Source organism: Rattus norvegicus, chromosome 14 (genome assembly GCF_036323735.1).
Source record: "Rattus norvegicus strain BN/NHsdMcwi chromosome 14, GRCr8, whole genome shotgun sequence".
In the NCBI taxonomy this organism is placed as follows: Eukaryota; Metazoa; Chordata; class Mammalia; order Rodentia; family Muridae; genus Rattus; species Rattus norvegicus.
The window spans coordinates 32,818,479-32,843,686 of record NC_086032.1 but is presented as its reverse complement, the minus strand read 5'-3'; positions in this window follow the sequence as shown (position 1 = coordinate 32,843,686).

The window sequence follows — 25,208 nt, the reverse complement described above, 5'->3', positions numbered from 1 at the left end:
TTTACAACTCAGTGAAGTGGGTACTATATTTAGCCTTCCTGTAGTAGTAGACGAGTGTATTAATTTGCTGGGGCTGCCATCATGAAATTTCACAGAACAGATACTTAAGTAGCAGATTAATTTTCTCACATTCTTGGGGCTGGAAGTCCAAGATCGAGGTGTTGACAGGCTCTGTTTCTCATGAGGCTGCTTCCCTTGGCTTGCAGATGGCTCCCACTCATTGCTGTTACTGTGGCCTTTCTTCTATGCCTGTCTGTCTAAGTCTCTGCTTGTTTCCAATCACTTTCTCCTACAGGTGCAACAAACAGTCAAGTGAATCTTCTCTCTAATACATTCACATTTGAAACATTAGGGATTAGGACAGTGTTCTAGTTACGTTTCCATCACTGTGGGGAAAAAATGCCTTCACAGAAAACAACCTAATGATGAAGCCCAGAAGCAGAAGCTTGAAGCAGGTAGTTACATTGTATCCACTATTAGGAAGAAGAGAACAATGAATGCTAGTGCTCAGCTCACTTCCTCTTTTTTTCTACAGTCCAGAATCCCGGCCTAGTGAGTGGTGCCACCCACAGTGGGCAGAGCTTCCTATCTCACTTAACCCAACCAAGCTACCCTCAGACAGGCATTCCCAGAGGTCCTTCTCCTAGGTAACTCTAAATACCATCAGATATAAACACATACACTTTAAGGAATCAAAATTCTGCCCCTAACAGTGAAGAGAACAAATTGAAGAGTCAAATCAGTAAATGGGACTTCACAGAAGCATAGTTAAGAGGTAATAGATGTGAGCTCTGTGGTGGTTTGAATAAGAATAGTTCCCCAGAGGCTCATATGTTTAAACGCTTAGTCATCTCATCAGGGAGTAGCACCACTTGGAAGCGATTAGGAGGTATGGCCTTGTTGGAGGAAGCGTGTCACTGGAGGTAGGTTTCAAAGGCCCAAATCAGGCCCAGTGTCTTTGTCATCCTGCTGCCTGTAGATCAGATGTAGAACTCTCAGCTACTTCCCCAGCACCCTGTCTGCCTGCATGCTGCCCTATTCCCTGCCGTGATGATAATGGACCGAAGCTCTAAAACTGGAAGCCAGCCCCAGTTAAATGCTTTCTTGTATAAGTTTCTGTGGTCATGGTGTCTCTTCACAGCAATAGGCTACTGATTCAATTAGGTTCCAACCCATAAAGCCCAGGTACAGTCTAGTTCTTAAGCTCGTGCAATCAAACATTAGTCTATTCTTTGTCAGATACAGCATCCTGTATATCTACAGGTATTAAAACCCACAGATACTTAAGTCCTTATAGTGTGTAAAACCATCTCTATATTTTAGATAATGTCTAGATTCCTAAAATGGCATAAACACTATATCAAATGCTGATTTGCTATATTGTTTATGTCATATGATGCTAAAGTCCTTACAGTCTGTAAAACTATATACCTCTATATCTTAGGAGATCTCTTGATTCCTAAGATGCTATAAACACTGTGTAAAATGTTGATTTGCTATTGTTTATGTAATAAAGACAAGAAAAATGTCTGTACGCTTTTAGTATAAATTGAAGCTTTTTTGTTTGCTTTAAACTAGTTCTGATGTATGGGCTGAATCTGGAGATGCAGGACTTGGAAACTCAAGGCCACTGGTGCCTCCCTGCATTCCACTGTCGTCACTCAGCACACCCTGGTTTCCCAAATTCTCTGTGCCTTCAATTCTCAAAGTTAAATCATCTCTGAGCTGAGGCTGCGCTCTCATAGGTAGCTTCGTGCAGTCACTATTGTCTTCATATTAACCTCTGGTTATCCCTGAGAGATTGCACTGGAAGACTTTGCCTTGTCACCATGAAGACCCTGGTGGCTTTGATTTTGTAGGGGAAAGGCAAACACTGTAGCACTCTGCCTGCTTCGCTCATTAACACCTTGAATCCAAAATGGAGGAAATAGGGACAAGGTAGAGACTGTGGCTTCTTCTATGCTACCCACTCTATAGGTCACAGGACAGCTCTCCCTGCCAAAGCCAATCCCCAAGCCCCCAAACCCATCTCATTATTGGAGAGGACCCAGTGTCCCTGTGACCCTGTGTTCCCAGCCCTGCTGTCCCCACCACTGCTCCCATCCTGATTTCAGACCATGCCTTCTGGGCTCTTGTCTCTAATATTCTGTATTCTGTATCTGCCATGGGAACCTCTATCCTGATGCTGCCTCTGGAACCCTTGTGACTTTGTCATCGTGGCTTCCTCCTTTGTCCATTCCCTCTGATCCTGATCCTCCTCGGGGAATTAAAGAGCCAGAGACAACTTAGTTTGCAGCCAATCTTTTCCACACAGAGAATTAAATAAATATAGAGTGTGCTGAGTGCATTATAGGGTTAAATTTGATTAATCTTTACTATGCCTTGGATGATTGCTTCCTTCCTACCAGGGGACCTGGGCACAAAATAGGTGCATGGCCAAGCAGAAACTTAAACTGTGATTCTCTCCTCGGACCTCAAGCCCTTGGCCACTCAGTCTCTACAGAGAAGCTAAGCTTGTCTTCCCAGGTAACATGAAGATAACACACAGACAGACATACACACATACATATACATACCTACATATATACATGCATACTCTAGATTCTTCCCATGGGCAAGGTCAAAAGGAATTGTTGCATCTACTATTCCCAGGGGCTTGCAGGACAGTTCAAGCTTGGTTATCTGAGTTTCCTAAGCCCTAGGACCCACATGGAGAAAGGAAACAACCGGCTCCCAGACCCGTCCTCTGATCTCTGTACACATGTGAGCATACCCGTGCACGTGCACGCATACATACTTAGTAAATAAGAAGCTAAAGGTTTCCCACACCCACGTGATGACTCACAATCATCTGTGGGTTCATGTAGAGAATCTGACACGATGTTCAGATACCAAGCATGCACATGGAGCACACACATGCATACAAGCTCTCACACATACATGTAAAAGGAAACATTCCCATAGTTACCATCATTACACATCCCTCAATTTTGAAATCAGGAGACACCCTCCATGTTGCTATAACTGTCTGCTACTGTAACAAGCACTGAGTTCCTTAGCTTATGCTTCTTCAGTTACCCTTGCACCAACATCCTGAAGTAAGTACCCTCACCTTCATTTCACAGGCAGGGAAACTGGGACTTGGTATGGTTAAGCAATGGCATCGGATCACTTAGTTAAAACAAGGGGACTATTGTTATATCTGGCTTGTCCCCCTAAGGGCCATGCTTGATCCTTAGCCCATGATGCTCCTGGGAGAAGGTGCAATCTTTAAGGTTGGGACCTAATGGGAAGGTGACCTTGAAATGGATGGTAGGTTTTTAGCTCTTTCTTCTTTTTCTTTGCCTCCTGGATATGAGGTGTATCATAGAGCAATAGGGCCATTAGCACAAAGCGAATGCTGCATTTCTGTCACACCATCTTTAGCTCCTCTTCCTTCTCTCGGGCAGACGTTTTCACCCAGTCTCACCATGACATGCTGCCTTACCATACCCCAAATGGGACAGCTGGCATCTCCAAAGCTGTGAGCAAAACTTTACTTAACTTTATTAGTGATGGAGCTTGAGAATTGCTATAGTAACAGACAGCTGGCAAATACAGAACCACCCAGAACTGGGACAGAACATGACCTCTAGACAATGCAATATGCAGGCGACAGACAAGGTGACCACAGATCACTACACCAAATTGCCTTGTTCCTCCCAGTGCCTCAGGACTTCTGAACATGGCCACCTAGGAGGAGTCACAGGAAGGTCTACCGTGCCATGTGTGTTAGATTTAACGTCCGCAGGATTATGCTAGGCATCTGAAAATACAGCGGATTCCGGCATAAATGTGGGCTCTGTCTCAAGTCCCACTTCGCCTTTGCTCTCTCAGACACATACAACCTGAAATGCCTCTGAAGTATTTGCACTTCAAGTCAAGCCCAGGAAACCTGCATTTCCTAAAACCCCTCCCCTGAAGACGGATTACTAATCCATGGCTAGCACTTGCAGACAGTGCCCTCACTCTTGCGGGGCTTCAAAGCTAAATTATTCCATTTTGTGGAGAACTGCTTTTCGCCCAGTGATGACATTTTGATGCAATGTTTAAGGAAGGCAGATGTTCATGTGTTTGCTCATTTGCTATGGCTCACAAAGCCACACTGATTTAAATCCAAATTACTTTTGATCTTCCAGAGTACCTCATTCTTATTACGATGAGAATTCTAACACTGAAGATGTGTGGTTGACTCTGTCAGTTTGGTACAGGTGTTAAGCTCCTGTCAGTTATCAAAAGAACTGAACTATGGAGGTGGAGGGCCACAGTGGAGAGACTTGACGTCTCTCTCTAAGCAAGTCCAATGTATAAGAATTTGAGGCAACAGAAGACAACAGAGCTTGTCTGTAAGGAAGGACTTCCCCCTGGGCTCTGATGGCACTGAGGAGGAAACACTGGCCTTGTATTTAGGGGCTATAGATGCTAAATGGCACTGTGCTGTATTTTTGCTGTAGGCCTTGTGTAAACTTTATGCCAGCTTTCCACTGTTGCATAAAACACCTGAGAGAAGCAATGTAAAGGAGAGAAAAGATTCTTCTTGGCTCATGGTTTCAGAGGTTTCAATCCATGGTTGCTTAGCTCTGTTTTGTCTAGGTCTGTGGTGAGGCAGAATATCATGGGGGGTTTCAATCCATGGTTGCTTAGCTCTGTTTTGTCTAGGTCTGTGGTGAGGCAGAATATCATGGGGGAAGCATGCTGTGGAATATACTGGTGACCAAGGAACATGGAGAGGAAGGGGCGGGCTCCTTCAAAGACAAATCCTCAGTTGCCCACTTCCTCACATTAGGTCTCAATTCCTAAAGGTGCTAACATCTCCCAGTAGACACAGCAGTTAGGGGCCAACTCACATGAACCCTTAAGCAACATTCCAGAGACCAAGTATAACATGGTACTTAATCTACTGTGGTCGTTTGAATAGGAATGACTCCCATAGACTCATGTTTGAATGCTTGACCCCTAGGGAATGGCACTATTAGGAAGTATGGCCTTCTTGGACTAGATATGACCTTGTTGGAGGAAGTGTGCCACTATGGGGGGTGGGTTCTAATAGTGTGAGGTCCCCTATGCTCAAGCTATACCCATGGTCTCCTTCTGCTTCTTGCAGATCAAGATGTAGAACTCTTGGCTACTCCAGTACCATGTGTGCCTGCACACTGCCATGATGATAATGGACTGAACCTCTGAAACCGTAAGCCAGCCCCAATTAAAAGTTTTCTTTCCTAAGAGTTGCCTTGTTCTCTTCACATAAAATGAAACCCTAACTAAGACAGCTACCCTGGGTTGATTTAATACAGTCTGCCTCCCACAGTCACAGGTTTTGTCTCTACAAATAATGACTCTAAAATATTTGAAGAGAGGATCCCATCTGCACGGGGCACGTAATGACTTCTGCAGCTATGCTACAAGCAATACAGAGCAGCAGCTATTGCCACAGTGCTGCTTACATTGAATTAGATGTTACAGGTGGTACAGTCATATGCAAACACAATGTCAGTTTGCAGGAGGGTCATGGGCATCCTTAGAGTCCGGGAACCCTTGGAGGGCTCTCCATCCAGTCCCCCAAGGAGATGAGGCATGGCCGCGTGCATGCTTTAGGCTGTTGAGAGATAATAAACTTCCAAGTACCTAGCATAGTGTCTGGCACAAAAGTGTTATTGAAAATATTTTTCAATCTTTTAATCTGAAAGATTAAATCTTTCAGAGCAAATTCCAAATTTGCATTTTAAATAGTTTTCCCTCTAAAAGGGCAAAGTCTTCATTTATATGCATTTCTCCAGGAACAGATCTGCTCATCAAAATAAAAAGGGAAATCCTGGAAGTTAGTAACAGATGCCAGGAGCGTGTGAAGCCCTACTCTCCTTCCCGGGGGCTTGCCTGCTGAAGGGCTTGGCATTGGTTGTCTAGGTTTGCTACTCCTACTAAGGACTTCAGGGTCTATGGGGTCTGCTTACCATCTGAGGGGGCCACGCCCCCTTACCGCACATACCTAAGAGAAAGCACGGGAGGGCAGTGTGTATGTTTTAGTTCATTTTAGTCTGGGTTCCTGATTTATGAACAAGCCAGTGCCCAAGGAATTGCAGACAGAAACATGGGAGCCTTGCTCTTTGCCCTTGAGCAGTTCAGAGGCTGCCGGGGAGACAAATGGATATGGACCTTTGTGTGAGCTGGTCAGCTTTGTGATTGGAGTGTAGACATGAAACATGTGGGTCCAGAGGAGTCAGGCACAGCTTTCTGGGGGAGCGGGTCCCTTAGCTAAATCTGGAAGAAGCCATGCACACACACACACACACACACACACACACACACACCCTTTTCTTTATTTATCAAATGTGTGTCAAGTGTTTACTACATGTCAAACACTGTTCTGGGCGGTGCAGTGCAGTTGAAGCACTAAGCAAGGAGACAGATTCTCTGCTGGGGTGGAAATGACACACTGCTTAAGGAGGACAAAAGCCATCTGTGGTGTGTGTCTACAGCAGAAGGCCAGGAGGTGTTTCCAGACTGGGCCGGGTGGCCTTCCCTTGGCCTCTCTCTCTCTCCCATCACTGGAACCTTCACAGTGGTCACAAGAACAGGATCTGTGCCAGGGACCCAACCGATGCCATTCACGGGCAGTTCCCTGTGTTAACTCTTTCTACTTTAGGAAAGTTAGCCCAGTCCCCAGTCTGCTCATGGAACAGTAATAGGCTTTCATACTTGTCATGGCATGCTTGAGAGTTTTTTCAATTGCACTACTCATAAGTTAAATTCCAGAGCCATCCTAATTGTCCGATCATGGAAGAATGGATAAAGAAAGCAGACATATTTGTTTTTATCTTTCTTTTGATTTTTTTTAATTGCTATACTTGTATACAGTGAACTATGGTCACATTCACCCCTGTTCTACCCCAGTGGTCCCCTCCTATTCTCACCCTTCCCTCTGTTCTTCCTTTCCTTTCTTTTCCCTTTTGTCTCTCTTTTTTCTTCCCTTTCTCTCTTTCTTTCTCTCTCTTTTTCCCTTTCTCTTTCTTTCTCTCTCTTTTTCCCTTTCTCTTTCTTTCTCTCTTTCTCCCTTTCTTTCTCTTTCCTTTCTTCCTCTCTCTGTCTCTCTCTGTCTCTCTCTGTCTCTGTCTGTCTCTGTCTCTGTCTCTGTCTCTCTCTCTCTCTCTCTCTCTCTCTCTCTCTCTCTCTCTCTCTTTTGTTGTTTTGTTTTATAGGCCCCACATAGACAGTCACAGCAGCTGGGAGTTCACCATTCAACACCGGCTCTGTCACACCCAGCAGCCACCACCCTCTGCAGTCTTCCCCACTCCCACAGTCTCTCCACCCCCTCCTCCATGGTAGTCTCTGGGCCACAAAGGGGGTTGTGCATTATAAATACTTGAGTTTTACACTGGTGAGTAAAAAGGAAAAAAAAATCAGGCCATTTTGACTTCCCGTAAGACATGAAGACATAAACACACAGAGAGACGAAGCTGTATGCTCAAGATCACACAGTGAGTTGGTAGAGAGTGAGGATTAGCCTGTCAGGCCCCATCTCCTCCTCCATGGCCCATGCTGCACTGTGCTTCTTCTCAATGGGAGGCCATTAATAGCTGGCAGGGTTGAGTAGCAGCGAGCAAGTCTTCATTGTGCTAGACTGTCCCAGGCCTTGCAGGACCTTTCGAGTTCCTGGTTTCTGCTGGTTGTAGGAGGTCTCAGGACAGCCAAATGCTCCTATATCGTGCCGTTACCCCTCCTACAGAGGGTTGGCACTATCTGCGAGAACAGCGGTTCCGAGCTGCTCTTGGTAGGGATGAGAAGATGAAGTCACCAGAAGCCGAAGGGACTTGGTGGCCTCCTCACACATTTGCTGTTTGCTATTAAACAGCTGTCATTAATATTCTCCTCCAGCCTCATCTGGGAGACACCAGGAAGCTGACCCTGGGACAGCACTCATTTATGCATATGTTCCACAAATAGCTCCTGATTATACAGTGAGCGTTTTGTGTTCTATACAGGGGATGTGATGTTGAAGAGGGACACAGGACTTATGCTCAAGGAGTTTTTGGCATAATTACGGGCAGGAGTGAGGTCTGGGGCACCAATGAACAATTACAAGAGAATGAGCCTTTGGTATTAGGATGGGCTCCCACCGGTGACATAAGAGCCTCGACAAGGCCAGACAGCTGAGATTTGAAGGCACAAGGAGGGATTCCCAGCGTAGCTGTCCAGAGCTGGGCCATGGTGGAATGAAAAACCTCTTCTTTAATGAGCTTGTTGTTAACGAGGTCCTCATTAAGGCTGCAACGGAGACTGGACCATCAGGTGCCAGGGAAAATGTATCAGAGCTTTAAGAATCGCATGGGGGCGGAGCTAACTGATAAGTAATGTTATTTACAGCCCGGCACCTCGGAAGCTTTTGTTGGTCCACTGAAGCCCGTAAACAATGCAGTCCCAATTGGTTTCTGTAATAAATAACAACGAGTACCCCACGCTCAATGGATGCTGTAGTCTGAATGTTTGTGTCCCTCTAAAATTCCTATGTTCAAACCCAGTCCCCCAAAGTAATGACGTTAGGAGATGGTGCTTTGAGGCTGGGACAGATCTTCAGAGACAGAGCTTGTGCTCAGTAGCCCCCGGAATCTTTTTGCTTAGCTGTCACCTGAATGGCGAACACCAAGCCCCAACTATGAAGCAGAAAAGCAGGCTGTTATCTGATTCGAATATGTAAATGCCCCTCCATTCGATGCTTCAAGACACCAGAATGAGGAGAAGTACATTTTTATTATTTATGAATCACCCAACTCGTGGTACTTCGTTACAGTGCAGAAGAGTAATCTGCCCACAGAATGCTTCTACAAAATGCTGAGGGCCGAGTCTTACCCACAATCCACCTGGACAAGGGTAAGCAGCCCCTCTCAGAGATCATAGTTCAGGCCTGAAGAGGCAGGGTCAGGCCAGGGGAGGCTCCTCCTGACGGCGGTTTTCATTGGACACTAAAATAGTTTGCTTCCAGGAGAGTCTCTGCTGACCAGAAGGTCAGCAGTTCAAACATTGGGTGGAGTCAGTGTGCAGACAAGTGTATGACAGGGAATGGAGTTTCAAGGCAGAGCCCTCTCTGCTTCCGGGTAAAGTGCCTACTTTCTGCGCATGCTCCCAGTGCTAGGACCCAGAGCATCATCATCTCTAGAGCTGTGCTAACTAGGTGAAGAGTCATGTCTGTGCCTCTGTGTCAGAAGGACACTGCTTAGGCAAAGGACACAGTCTCTGGACAGGCTGATGACAGGGGATAGCTTAGATTTCAAGTTCAAAAAAAGAGCTGTCAGCATTAGCTCTCCTTGTGGCTTCTGTATGGGAACATTTTTACTTAAGCCAGACACGATGCCAGATACTGCTGAAATAATTTATGGAGTAAAATAATGGCTGTCAGATGTATTTTTTTTCTAATTCTCTTTTCTCTGCTCATCATTCATAATCTATTTTCCACCGAAGAGCCTCTCTTAATTTCTAATGTTCGCACAGTCTGCATTCCAAAATCCTTTCTGCAGCTCAGAGCCCAAGTTTTCATCACTATGCTGAGGACAGCGGAGAAGCCTTCAGACAAATGGCTACTCACTCGGAGGACCAATATCCATTCACCGTTTTGTGCCCAGGGTTTGGTTTGAGATCCCGGGCATATCTTGTGACTGTCAGGCTCCCACTGACCCTTGGCTGTCACGGAGGAGACATTTGTCCCAAATGGTCAAGATTCTATCTGTAGAGCTCTGCCGTCTTCCTTCCTGAGCCTCTGGGAGAAGATGCTTGAGTTTTCTGCCCCTCTTCTTTCTTCTTTTACTTTCTTCATGTTACGTCCAAATTCATCTTCTTTTGGCTCTAGGGTTTCTTGCTAGCTGAAACCTTTTCCTTAAGATTTAGTTAGAGATCCTGGGGCTTCTCCCTTGTTAAAAGTTTTTCTGCACTCTCCCTGATTTCAAACTCTACCACAGAGCAGTAATAATGAAAACTATGTGGTAATGGCACACAACAGACAGGTTGATAAATAAAATTGAGCTGAAGACCCAGGCATAAATCTATACATCTATGAACACCTGATTTCTGATAAAGAAGCCAGAATTACACAGTGGGGAAAAAAAGAAAGCATCTTCAAAAAATGGTGCTGGTCTAACTGGATGTCTGAATGTAGAAGAGGGAAAATATCCATTATTTACCACCCTACACAAAACTCAAATCCAAATAGAAGACCTCAACACAAAACCAGACACGATGAAACTAATCCAAGAGTAAGTGGGGCTGCATCGGCCCAGGAGACAACTTCCTGAGCGGCACACCAATTAAGGAGGCAGAGAGATCAACGATTAATAATAGGACCTCATGAAACTGCACAGCTTCTGTAAGGCAAAGGGCACCATCAAAGGGACAAAATGGCAGCCTACAGAATGGTAAAAGATTTTCATCAACCGTCCATCTGACAGTGTCGATATCCAAAAATATATAAAGAATGCAAGGAACTAGACATCAACAAACCAAAAACTCAATTAAAAAGTGGTGGTACAGACCTAAACAGAGAATTCTCAGTGGAGGAAACTCTAACGGCCTAGAATTGCTTAAAGAAATGCTCAACATCTTTAGCCATCGGGAAAATGCTAATCAAAACAACTCAGATTTCATCGTATACTCTCCCCACCCAGTAAGGATGGCTTAGATCACAGGCACAAGCAACAGCACATTCTGCAAGAGTGTGGAGAAGGGGAAAAACTCCTCCATTGCTGCTGGAAGTGCAAACCTATACGGCCACTTTGGAAATCAATATGGCTATTTCTCAGAAAATTGGGAATCAATCTACCTCAAGACCCAGCCAGATATAACTACCACTCCTGGGCATATACCCGAAGATTGTTTCACCATGCCACAAATGACCTCAACCATGTTCTTAGCAGCTTTATTTGTAATAGCCAGAAACTAGAAACTGCCTAGATGTCCCTCAACTGAAGAATGGGTAAAGAAAATATAGTACATTTACAGCGTAGAGTACTACGTCAGCAATTAAAAACAACGGTTTCATGAAATTTGCTGGCAAATGGATGGACCTAGAAAAGATCATCCTCAGTGATGATCACTCTGCAGCTCAGAGCCCAAGTTTTCTGCAGCATAAAAACAAGCATAGTATGTGCTTGCTGATAAGTGGGTGTTAGCTGTACAGTGAGGGGTAATCATGCTACACCCCACAGATTCAGAAAGGCTAAATAACAAAGAGGGCTGAGGAGAGAATGTGTGAATTTCACCGAAAGGGGGAAACAGCATAGACATTTCAGGTGGTCAGGGAGAGGGAGCCCACAGGGGTTGTGGGTGAAGGTGGGAACAGGGGGGATCAAGAACAGGGAGGATGGAGGGAGAGAGTATTTTAAGAGACAAATAGGAAGTGGGGGCAGGGGGCATCTCTGGAATGAGCTAGAAACCTAAGACGATGGAACCTCCCAGGAATCAATGAGGGTGACCCTAGCCAAGTCTCTTAGCAATGGGGAGTATGGAGCATAAACTGGCCATCTCCTGTAACCAGGTAAGACTTCCAGCAGAGGAATCAGGACACCAACCCAGCCACAAAACCTTAGATCCACAATTTGTCCTGCCTACAAGATGCGCTGGGATAAAGGCTGCTCTTCCAGAGAACTCAGGTTTCTTCCACAGTATCCACATGGCTTGTGGACATCTGCAACTACAGTTTTAGAGGATCTGACGTCCTCTTCTGGCCCATGTGGGTATCAGGTATGTAAGTGAGACATAGGTATGTGTATTAAATTAAATTAAATTGAAAAGAAAGGTGATAAAGAAAATGGCATGAAGCTGAAGGTGGGTCAGAGGTGGGCATATGCGATGGTTAATCTGAGCTGCCAACCTGACATTTCTGGAAAGAAAGAAGTTCAGAGTTGCGTCTGTCAGATTGGCCTGTGGGCATACTTGTGGGACATTTCCTTGATGACTAATTGATATATTAGGGTTTAGCCCACTGTGGGCGGTACCATGCATAGGCAGGTAGGCCTGGGCTGTGTAAGGAAGTTAGCTGATGTGAACCGAGGAGCAAGCCAGCAAGCAGTGTTTCTCCATTGGTTTCTGCTTTAAGCCTCTGCCTTCCTTTGATGATGTACTATACCAGGTGAGATAAAATATACTCTTTACTACCCAGGTTGCTTTTGGTCAAGGTGATTATCACAGAAACAGAAAGCAAAGTAGAACAGAGTGGACTTCGGAAGGGCAAGCGGAGCAGAGGAGGGATGGACATATAGAAACATTTTATTTTATTATAAAATTATAAAAAATTAACAAAACACTATTTAATAAAAAAGAGGATGTAGTACTAGCTTACGGCAATGACTGAGAGGTTTCTAAAGTGCTGGCTAGTGACCAGAGCTTCCTCTTGGTGCTCTTCTTGAGACAGTTAGCTGACCAGTGGGGGCCATTTTGTTGGCATTTCCCAGACACAGCTACGAAGAGACATTGGAGTCTTGATTACTGGAAGCTTCAAGTTGTAGACAAATGTTGGCTCTATTCAGTCAGTCCTTAGGAGAGAGTCATACTCATAGGAGACTACCTGATGTCAACACTTTCACCAAGAGCAAAGTCAGCCAGCTTCTAAACCTACCAGAGAGGTTTTAAAGAATCTAGGAAATACTTGAAATTGAAGGAAAGTGATTTGTGTGTGTGTGTGTGTGTGTGTGTGTGTGCGCATATCTGTGTGTGTACGTGTGTGTATGTGTGTATGTGTGTGTATGTGTGTGTTTATGTGTATGTATGTGTGAGTGTAAGTGTGAGTGTGTGTATGTGTGTGTATGTGTGTTTATGTGTATGTATGTGTGAGTGTGTGTAAGTGTGAGTGTGTGTATGTGTGTATATATGTGTATATATGTATGTGTGTGTATGTGTGTATCTGTGTGTGTTTATGTGTATGTATGTGTGAGTGTGTGTAAGTGTGAGTGTGTGTATGTGTGTGTATATATGTATGTGTGTGTATGTGTGTATCTGTGTGTGTATGTGTGAGTGCGAGTATGTGTGTGTACGTTTGTGTGTATGTGTATGTGTGTGTGCACGTGTATATCTGTGTGTGTATGTATGTGTGTGTGTATATGCACATACTTATACTTTGCATATGCTCATCAGACGTGGTCCTTCGAGAGGTTATGAACCATGGTTCCAGACTGTCCCGGCTGTTTGCATCTTGTTCTCTAGCATCAGCCCCACCCCAAAACAGCCTGGTCCCGGTCTTGTCTCCATCTTCTTTCCAGCCTCAGTTCTCTAGGCTCAGCCTGGTTGTCTTTCACCTGGACAGCACAGATATCTTGGGTTAGACCCCTGCTCCCTTTTCTCTCCCTAGCCTTCTCTACCTTGCTCCTTTCTTCACCAGACATCTTTCCTCCCTCAACCTCATTATACAACCACAAGGTCGTGTGCCGAACTCCAGAACTGGCCATTCTCTCTCCAGCCTAAGGTAGAAGGGTTCTCAGAGTGCCTTAGGACAGCGATTGTGAGCAGTGTCTGGTCACTGTGTTTACTAGCTGTTCCTGTCTCCTGCAGCTGCTCACCCTACCTTCATCTTCCTATCTCTGTGCCCGAGCATCTTTTCTGCCCTTTAACCTTGAATGACCTTCCCTTTACTCTACCCCATGAACTTCATTTAAATAGAAACGGCGTCTCCGCTGTTATGCTCCCTGTAAGTCCGCCAGCTTGCAGTCTGAACTCCCAAGGATCTCACTGTGCTTCTCTCTGTGCAAGTCACAGCTAATGTTATTCATGTGCGTCAGTCTGCTTTGGGCAGTGCCCTCATACATGTGACTTATTTCCCTCTCCTTTACAGTTTCTAATGGAACATCTCGGTTGGGATTGCTTCCACGGAAGGGCAGACTCTGTTCTGTTTTCTGTCTCTTGAGGCTTTGGTCTGAAAACTCTCAGACAACGATGACACAAAGCACTTTTTTTTTGTTTGTTTGTTTCTCCTATGGATTCTTCAAAGGCTTAAATCCAAACCTATGGCCTTTGGGAAGTAGCAGACCTTTGAAGTGGGACACAGAGTGTTTAGGAATGCTTTTCAGTGTGGGGAAGGTGAGGTATTTCTTAATGTGAGAGAGGATGTAAATAGAACAATAACAAATCACCAGCAAAACACAGGGTAACTTTTTTTTTTATCTGTTTGTCTAGGGCTGAATCAATGTAATCTTATAAAGTACACATCTGCTGCTGTGGCCAGAGGCTGGCAATGAGATATCAATCAATATTCCGGTTTATGAAGAGCTGAGATACCTTCTATGTGAGAAAAACAAACATTTAAGGAGTCAACGTGTCCCCGAAATAACACCGAGTTCTGGGATGTCTGTTGTTCAGTTAGTAGAGTGCTTGGCTAGGGTACACAAAACCCTTGGTTGGCTCTCCATCACTGTGGAAATCTGGCCACGATGGTGCGAATCTGTAATCCCAGCACCAGGGAGATAGATGCAGGAGATCTGAAGTTCAAGGTTATCCTCAATTTATTTGAGGCCAGCAAGGGCTACAGGGAACCCCATCTCAATTAATGAACTAATGAGGTGGTTCAGCAGGTAAGAGAACTGGCTGCTCTTACAGGAGACACGGGCTTGGTTCTCAGCACCCAAGGGATGCCTCTAAACCACATGTGACTCCAGTTCTAGGGTATCCAGTGCCCTTTCCTGACCTCGGCAGGCTCCTGCACATACAAGGTGCATACACATACATGCAGGCATGCATGTGCACGTGCACACACACATACACGCACGCACACACCACATAAAATTTTAAAATGAGATAATGCATGAACTATAATGTAATTAGGCCACACAAAGGAAGCGCTGGTCAGGCAAGGTGCTTCTTCAAGCTTCTTTGGGTCGCTGTTGAGAATGCTAGCTGTGCTTTGCTTTGGTTTCCTCTATGCTTTGCTCGGCTGCCTCTCCTCCATAACAGGAAATCAGATGCCTTTGCCAGCTTCTTTCCTTTTACAGTCACTGCCTGTGTTTGACCCACTCTCAGGCAGTCTTCTGAGACTCCATTTTCTTGACTCTCCTCTGGACTCACAGGAAGGGTTTGCCTCAGCAGCTCACCAGCTTCCTGTCTCTTCAGCTCTAGTGACCCCTGCTTTTCTCCCATGATGTGCTCTGAGTTAAGAAATGTCTGCCGTCGTCTCGGAGCGATGCAGGTGTTGATGGGTCTTGCCGTCTGCCTGCTCAGAGCACCCAGTCTCATGGATATCTTAACTATCAACCACACCCATCTTCTGACACATACCATCTGCCTTTCTCCTTTCCACCCATTCCCTCCCATCTTGGAACCCTCTGTTACACCCCCTTTCTCTCTCAGGACATCAGCTATTTCCAGGTAAATCTTTTCTAATTATTTTAATTATTTTCTTCTACTTCCTATGCTCTTGCCCAGAGTTTGCCACCTCTGTAGGAAGCTCAGTGACAGCAATGCCATTAGGTATCCTTTCTTCTCCACAACCTCCTTGGAGGGACTCTTGTTATTTAGGAGAAGGTTAGCAACACACATGAGAGAAACTCTCTCCTCTTATCTGCACACAGAAGCCTGGGGAATTCAGCTTTCTCTGGGTACAGCTCTGCTATGTGGGCATCTGAGAGAGCTTGGAAATAGGAAGATCCAGCTGGCACCACCACTCCCCTCTTCCCCCTCTCATTGATACATAAAATATCATGGTGTATGTCAGATAGGTTGCTTTTAAGCCCTACCTCAGACACTTTGCTGATTGAGACGGGGGTAAAATTGCCTACTGTCTTTAAATCTCTTGGGTGTAAAATGGCTGTAACAATGCTACTAAATTGTCAGAGAGAATGAAAACACATGCACGTGTAAGGCACCGAGCACGCTACGAGCACAGCGTCTCAGCCTGCTGCATTGCTCTAGCCATTTGCATTTTCTACGCTCATCCTGTGCCCGGAGAGATTATGATACATATATTCACCGCCATATTTGTTTCCCAAGTTACCTGTCTCCCTGGAGACGAGGAGGCTATAAATACACTGACCATCTTTTCTGCTCGTTTTTACCATCTTGGAATTACCTGTTAGTTCTAGATGTGCTGGAGGCTTCTAGAAACACTTAAGGATTCGTTGTGAGATTGTATGACAAATGTTCTGGAAGTCCAGTCTCTAGAAAAGTTAAGAATTGGAGCTTACTGACCTGCGAGGATGATAATTTTGCATTTAAAAATCAGCAACCAATCTTCAGAGAGAATCCTGTGTGTGTGTCTGTTGGGGGGGTGGTGGATTTAATGCTGTGGTTGGTTTCCTTATTATATCACACATATTGTGTGTGTGTGTGTGTGTGTGTGTGTGTGTGTGTGTGTGTGTGTGTGTGTGGCTGGCTGGCTGGCTGGCTTGCTAGCTCACAGTATGATTTGTTCCTCTGCACCATCTCTGCCATGATGTCATCAGTCAGGGTGGCCCTTATCAGACTTAGCACAGTACTGTTTGTCCTTTCGGCCTCCTAAAGCATGACCTGAAACTTGTAAAGTATGTGGTTTTATTGTTTAGTTATAGAAAACCCCTCAAAAAGTGTGGGTTTTCCCAAGGACTGCTCCCTCCAGGACCCTCTCTCTCTTTCTGTGTGTGTGTGTGTGTGTGTGTGTGTGTGTGTGTATCCTCTATTCTGAAGATCGGATCTAGTGCTCTATTCACGCTAAGCAGGCAGTTTGCCACTGACTTACATTCCTAGCCCATGTGTGTGTGTGTGTGTGTGTGTGTTTGTGTGTTTGTGTGTTTGTGTGTTTGTGCGTATGAATCCGGAATCTTCTCTTCTAGTTGTATATATGTCACTGTCTCCTCCAGCCACCCTACTGCACAATAAAAGCTGGCATTTTTCCTACTATCTGTAACTATCTGCTTGGACTTGTTGGGGATTTTTCATTTGAAAATATTAGGGTTCCATGAATAAGTGCACATAACTCCAAACAAGAGAAAGTTTAAGTCGAGATATTCTAACACCTTTATTACTCGAGGTCTTCGGGGACCACCCATGTGGAGATTAAAGCATCTGTCATGTTGCTAGGAGCCCCTGGGATCTTAAAGCTGGCTTTGCCTCCTTTCGTCCAAGCAGCCATGCCTAGAAGACATTTATTCTGCTGCATTACCTCCTTCCCCCGGGACTTGGAGCACAATATCAGTAAGACAGTAGAGGGAGGACTTGGCTTATTCCTTTGTCATCGTCATTTGATTTAAAAAACTTTTTTAAACACCCTGAACAGGTGTCATGCTCATGTACCTCCTTGGGGAGATTCGGGCTCCAGGTACTTTCCACAGGAGGATAGAGGCTGAAGGGAAACCTGCCAAGAAAGAAGCATTCTAATGTCACACTTCCGGTACGGTGCCCAGTGTTTTCAAGAAAAGAAAACCATCCCAGACAAGACATGGATCGTCTGGATTCTGAGTATGCTTAGTGTGTTTTCTCTCTCTCTCTCTCTCTCTCTCTCTCTCTCTCTCTCTCTCTCTCTCCTGTCTGTCTGTCTGTCTATGTCTATCTGTCTGACTCTCTCTGTCTCTCTCTCTCCCCTCTGTCTGTCTGTCTGTCTGTCTGTGTCTGTCTGTCTGTCTGTCTCTCTGTGCTTGGGTGTGTGCACGCACAGAATCCTGACTTTGGCTTTAATTAATGCCCAGGATCCCCTGAGATCATTTCTTTCCATTTCTCCCCCTTCTTTCCCTAGCAAACTGCTGTCTTGTGCCTCTGTTGCAACTGGGTCATGTTTTTGACTTTACCAAGAGGAAGCCAGGGGCCTTCGGTGGGAAAGCAAGAGGGTTCCAGTGCCCACAAAATACAGATGCTCAGGAAATGGGGGGCTTGTGTGGCTTATACATAGGGAACTTCTCAGCTGCAGTACCCCGTCCTGTGTGGGAGGCCCCCTCCACCCCTCAGTCTCTCCCAGTCTGCCTGACTCCATGTGTCCCTTGGAATAATTCTTATCTAAGGTTCAGGCCAGCTCCCTTGAACCACCAACTGCTTGATTGCACAACCAATCAGTTATATAAGAGGATCTTAAGAAAGAATAAAGTCCTGAGCACTGCATAACTGCCTCTCTCCATTCTCCTGCCACTGACTCAAGCAAGGGGCCTTCTTGGTCCTCTCCCCCACTTGTATGCAGAAGCTGCAGAGTGGCCCGTTGGCTTTTCTCATGGCGGTTCAAGGGTTTCCCATTGTTTATAATGTTTCATGTGACTTCTCCAACCCCCAACTCCACCTTAGCACCCCAAATGCAGGCCCTAATTATCCCGGATGAAAATAGAAGTCTCCTCATCATTTATTTAATTTTAGCACTTGCTCAAATTAATTGGTAGTCCAGCAACCCATACATAATACAAGGACCTGGAAGAAACTGACAGCTACTTAATGACAGATTATACTGTAGAAGGACAGAGGACCCAGCGGTCATGAGACACATAGCTCTTTGTTGGACTAGAGTCACCTGAGGTGTCAGACTTTCTGACACACGTGATACTCAAGGGTTACTACCAAAAGCTATGCAGGCAGAGAGTAGTTGGCCTGTCACCGTCCTCTCCTCACATCCCAATCTGATCCCAACGGTGGGAGTCTGGATCTGGTCTTTAGAAGCAGGAATCCCCTCTCACATTTTAGAGCCCTATGTCCTTGAATCTTTGCTAGCCTTCATACTCTGACATGAAAATCCAGGAGGAGCCTGTGTACTACTGTGGGTATCAAGGAGGCAGAGGAATATGGAGAAAGTCTTAGCTTGGCGTTCATCATCCACATGACTTTAGATTAGCTACCTGAATTCCTACAGTCTCCTTCTCCTCCTGGGTCTAACAGGGAGAGAGAGCCTTAGCCTCCAAAGGATTTTGGAGGACCCAGGTTGGAACACCCGTTTCTAATGCCCAATGCAACAGTGCCTAATGCAAGCTTAGATATGACAAGAGAGGTCTTTCCTTCTTCACACACATCATCTGAAAGGTTTACATATATGATCTGTATCAAAGACCCGTTGACCACGAGCAGTGTCAGCAGCAAGACTTTCCTGTCCCTCGTTTTCTTGGTGTGGGCCTAAGAAGATAGCAGGGCCCTATGCATGTGCCACTGAGAACACCGAAATTCTGTAAAATGACTTCCTGGCAACAAGTGCTTAAGAGCCATGGCATTAAGAAGGCGGACTTTGAAATCCTGGAATAAACGAGTGACTGAGGTACATTCTTTAATCCTCAAGAGCCTCGATTTCATTTCATCTCTGAGGGATATGGGGAATATTTAACAGAATATTCAGGGAAGCAGCTTCACTGTCATAACATTCCTCTGCGCCATGTTACTCATCACCTCCTTCCCTCAAGTCCCTGGAAAGTGTTGATTTTCAAACGCCTCCCCAATCTGTCTTTTCATGAATGTCAAAATCATATACTATATATCCTTTTAAGATAAGCATATTCCCCTTATTGGTATATCTCTGTCATTCCTCCATGTCTTAAAAGACTGTTTCTTTTCAATGCTGAATAATATCCTATATAGATTTTTTAAGATCAAATTATTTGACCATTCACTCATCAAAAGACATCTTGATTGCTTTCAAACTTTGACACACATGGCTAAACGCCCATGGGCCTGTTTCTGGGTAAGTATGTTTTCGACTTATTTGAGCTCAGCTGAAAAATGGGCATGGCAAGAATAAATTCTGGTTTGCAAGAAACTGCCAAGCGTCCTTTCACGGGGGTAGCGCTCATTGTGCATGTCCACTGCGTGTAATGAGACTTCCGTTTGCTCCGTGTTCTTGACAGCACTTGATGTTGTCAGGGTTCGGATGTGAGACAGCCCTGTAGCTGTGTGATGGCATGTCACTGCCTTCACTGATGCGCATAACGATCCTTCACAATGCAGGATGCCGAGCCCCAGTCTTAATTTTCTTAACTCATTTCACTGGGGTTTAATTTTTTTTATTCATATTGAATCTCCACTGAAAAAAATAATGTTTCCCTACAGCCATTTTGAGAAGTAATGATTCGATTTTATTATTATTTTTAAAAGATTAATTTATTATTTTTTTTAATGTGCATGAACATTTTCCTGCATTGCAGTGCTCACGGAGGCCAGAAGAGTTTGTTGAATCCCCGGAACTAAAGTTGTAAGCACCTAGGTGGGTGCTGTGAACTGGACCCACGTCCTCTCTGGGAGCAGTAATCGTTCTTAACCAATGAGCCATCACTCCAGCCCAGGAACATAATGATTTTGAATGCCTCTTAGAGTCAGTTTCCGTTGAATGTAGCCTGCTCAAGTTTGATAAAGTGGGAGCAGGTGGTCGTTTTGGTGGATAGGTAGTGATGAGGTATCGTATTTAATGGTCCTAGTCCCACAGACCTCAAACCTTTTATCAGGAGCCTTGTTGGACACTGTTAAAAATTATTTAGGGTTCCGTAGAACTTCTGTTTCTGAATATGAATAAGAAATCGACAATTAAAACCGTGGAGTCACTTGATTCATTCACTAGCAGCAATTCATTACAAGTGAGTTTGAATATATTTAGTGAAGACCTCCATGTTTAAAGTCTCTGAGAATGGAGTAAGACTGGCTGTGCTTGAGGGGTCTCCTTACCTGTTGCTTCTGTGAAGGTCGTTAGAGCCTCAGATCCGTCAGAGCACAAGTCAGCTGTGATATGCTCTTTGGGTTCAAGTCCATGGAGAGCATGTAACTGCACCCCGATGCAGATTGGGAAAAACATAATTGAAGTCCTCTCCTACAAACCCTTGGCAAGCAAGAGCTGTTGGGCCACATTCTGAGGACTTTTTGCATTAGCTCATGATATCTGATCTATATCTTGACAGTTTTGGTTTGGCCAGTAAGTCTCCATGGATGTGGTTTTGAGATAAAAGGAAATATTTTGGCGAAGCGAAAGCTGGTCACTGACATGAGAGGCTCAGATGAAAAGGCTCTGAGGCCTGGAAGCCTATGGAGTATCATGATAGCACAGCACATGCTTACGACCTTTTCTCCTGCACGGAGTAAGTGATAGAAGTTGTGGATAAACACATAGACCCTGGAGATGAGGAAATGGCTCCACCCCCAGCCCTGCCATATGTAAACTGTACGGATTGATAAATAACTATGTCTCATTGCCTCTTAGTTTATCTGTAAGCTAGCCTCCTTCAGTGGGTTCTCAAGAGGATTAATGAGGTAATACCCGGGAAGGTTTGACAGAGTGCTTGCTTATATTAAGTGCCTCACAGATGTCAGTCTGTAATCCATCAATGCTCTCCTCGTGGTTTTTAATACTGGATGAGCCAGTATTAGTCAGCGGCAAGAGCCTCCTTCAGGAAGAAACCAAGAACGCAGAATCATTGGCAAGTCGGTGTTCAAAATGGCATTTAAAACAAGTGAAACCCACTGCAATTTTCTTTTATTATTGATGAGTTTCTTTAAAGATCCTGTTTAGTAGCTGTGTCTGGAAGGCACAAGGCAGATGAAAACGTGTACAGTTTTCTAGGTTCCCCATCCAATGGCTCCTGTTTTGTCTGGAACTGGTTATCTAACTAATGAGGTCACGCCCGACTTGAACCACTCCAGACGTTCCTGGATTCTTCCTATCACTTCATGGATGTATTTGGCAGGGGTTTGCGTAAGAAGCACAGTACCAGGAGATACAGGTTTCTCACACAGACTCAGATCCCACAGGCCACATGGGAGCTGGCTGAGCAGTAATCTGTATAAGGTGTTGGCTCCAGGATTGTTGCTAGGGCATAAGGTCTGCAGAGAGGGTTGGTCTTCCCAGGCTAGAACCCATCAGCATGGGCCGAGCCTCCTTGAAGGAAGCCAGAAACGTTGTCCATTCTTGTCGCCACCGACCCTGGAGTCAAGGGAAGCCATGGGGCTTCCACTGAGCATCCTGGGCACACGCATGGCAGAGGGCTCGGAACTGATGAACAGGACCGGGGCGGAGGGGCACGAGCAGGTCCAGCTGTGCTTCCCTTGTGTTGAGTTTGTGGATAAGCAGCAGGGGTGGGAGCAGGGAAATGGTTTCCCTTCCCTTCTGCCCTCCAAAAGCGCTCCTTAGTCTTCTGTGTGGTTCAAGTCGGCTGGAATCTCATAAGAAAGATTCGAGAGGAGAAGTTCAGCGTGCTAAAAGACGACAATGCGGTAAGCTGGAGTGCGGACTTCATGTGCGCCCTTTTCTATCAGCCTTACGAGTATGCGTGAAAGGACGAGTGCTCTGTTGCTGAGTGGGAAGCTGACCGTGTATCCATCTACCGGCCTTATTGTTCTGCTAGTCAGATTTTTTTTTTGTCTTTAGTGAGACTTCTGCTAGCTTGATCTATTAATAATTAAGAGAACTGGATTAAAAATTTAAGTTTGTAAGAAGGACTCGCTTTCGCTCTGTCAGTTCTTAGCTTTATACATCTACAGGGTGTGATGTTAAATGAGCTAAATTATTTTTGCGTTTTTAAAGATATTTTACTTTCTATTTTGTGAGTGGTTTGCATGCACGCATGTATGTGCACCGTGCGAGTGAGTGCCATTGGAGGTCAGAAGAGGGGTTGGATCACCTGGAACTGCGTTTTCAAAGGGTTAGGATGTGACTACACACCTTTCTTAACAGAGTCATCTCTCTACCCCCAAACTAACTTTTTTTTTACCATGTCTCTTTTTATTTCCTTCTATCTCTGGTAACATCACCACGCCCACCCCCGGCCCCCATGCACCCACCTCCCAAATCTGGGCATTCATTTCTTTAACTGTGAGTAAAGCAGCAACCACAAGGCTTACTTTTCTCAGCATTGCCTATTTTGACCTTGGTGGTGGTGTTGGTGGTGGTGGCAAGGAAAATCAAATCACCACCAAATCGTCCCTTCCCTGAGAAGAATTGTAAACCTTTCATCAGGTCTTCTGAATCCCTACCTCACTCACTTCCAAACGCAGAGGGCGTACTTTAACATGTCCCTAGGTTGGCTTGAGAGACTAACCACACAGCCAAAGGACTGAAGGCATCAGAAGAAAACTCGGATGAATAGAGTTCTGCAGAACACACTCCCTTAGCGGGAACGGATGCCCTCAAACACACGAGAAGAACTGGCATCACCCGAAACAATAAACCATCAAATCAGATCCACAAAACCTTTGATATTGCAGTTACTATTTTATATGGGACTATTTAATAGTGAGCTTCGAGAAATCAGGGAGGTCTGTGAACATGAGCACTTAGAAACCACCGTGAGAACAAGCAAACAATTCCCCAAAAGAAATCAAAGTTTCAATAATTGTGTTTGAAAATTGATTGCATTTTGTGGTTGCTTAAAGTTTAAATATAGAGTTATTACAAGATCTACCAACTGCACTCCAAAGATTTTACGACCAAGCATTCAAAGACTTAAAAGCTAGAAACATCTTTTATGCCAGTCAACATATAAAGTGGGTGGACAAAATTACACACACACACACACACACACACACACACACACACACACACACACACACACACACACACACATTACTTAGCAATAAAAATAAAATTCTGAGGGCTGGAGAGGTAGGTCAGCAGTTAAGAGCACTGATTGTTCTTCCAGGGGACCTGAGTTCAATTTCCAGCACCTGCACGGAGGCTCGCAATTAGCTGTAACTCTGGTACCAGGGGACACATTGCCCTCTTCTGGCCTCCTTGGGCACTGCAAGCATCATGATGCCTGGATATACGTTCAGGCAAAGATTCATGCACACAATAAAAATAAATAAAATCTCAAACTAAAAAAATATTTTGCATGGTCTAATATAAATGTCTTATTGTGTGGCTCTGTCTATATGAAATATTCAACAAATGTAAATTCACAGAAAGATAAGGTAAATATTGAAACAGGGCACGTCAGAGAGACAGAGCACAGAGAGACAGGGCCGGGTAGGGGGACTTACAATAGAATTACCTTTCCACCACTACAGGGTTTTCCTTTGTATTGATGAAGATGTTTGCTGAGGTGACGTCAGTGGTGTCCACACGGCCCTGTGAGCGTGCTGAGAATTGACCTCATTGTGTGATTAAATGGGTAATTTTGTGTGAATCTGATTTCCCGTAATAGGAATGTTCATTGGCTATGCTGGACAGACCATTTGACATGGTTGAGGAGGGAATTAGTGAAATGGAAAACAAATGTCATTAAATTACTAATGGTGTAACAGAGAGACAATGTGCTATGCAAGAACGTCTAAAATACACAGAGGGTCGAATGAGAGGCTCTGGAGCTCAGAGTCAGGTGAAGAACCGTCGCAGGAGACAGCTGTTTGTAAAGTGCTTGCCACTCAAGCTTGAGGGGCAGAGTTCAGATGCCCCACGCACAGGTAAACGCTGGGCGGAATGGGTATCTGGCTTATAATTCCAGCTCTGGAAAATGGAATCAGGATATCCTCAGAACAAGCAGTGTAGACTACACTAGTCTATACGAGTGAGCTTTGGGTTTAATTTTGAGACCCTGCCTTGCCTCAATAAATGAGAAGGGTATTGAGAATAACTGATGTTAACCTGGGACCTACACACACACACTGTGGCCACATATTTACAAACACAGCACATGAACACATGTGTGCACGTGTGCATGTGAGCACACACACACACACACACACACACAGAGAGAGAGAGAGAGAGAGAGAGAGAAAGAGAGAGAGAGAGAGCTGTTTAAAAAGAACAAAAAGCATACTTAAAGGAAAATAAGAGAATTTCCGAGAATCATTTGTTGAAACAGTCTAGTCCTCAAAGCCAAGAAGCCCCACAAAGTCCCAGGATGGACCGATAAAAGGAAATTCACACCTGGGCACAGGCATTAAAATTGTAGCATGCCTGAGGAGATCCCAAGCCACCAGGAAAAAGTAATTCCAGAGTAATGGCAATTAGACAGGTGGCCAGAATCCCCATCGGTGGCAGAGGAGGACAGGGAAAATCACATGCAGAAGAATCACTGCCATAGACTTTCAAAGAATGCAAAACCGTTCTTCAATAATAAATGTAAAATATCATTTTGAAGATAAACAAAATCCCAGGGGTGTCGTCACCAGACAGTCATTTTGGAAGGAAGTTCTAAAGCTGGGCATCTGGTTTAAAGCTGAACAAAGCGGGAATCGTGCAGCCTTGTCACATCCTTCAGAGAAGCGAGGTCACAGGGCTAAGTGTTGCCTCAACATCGGAGGGACAGACAGAGGGTCAGGCAAGACAGACTAACTCAGAGTAAGAATTT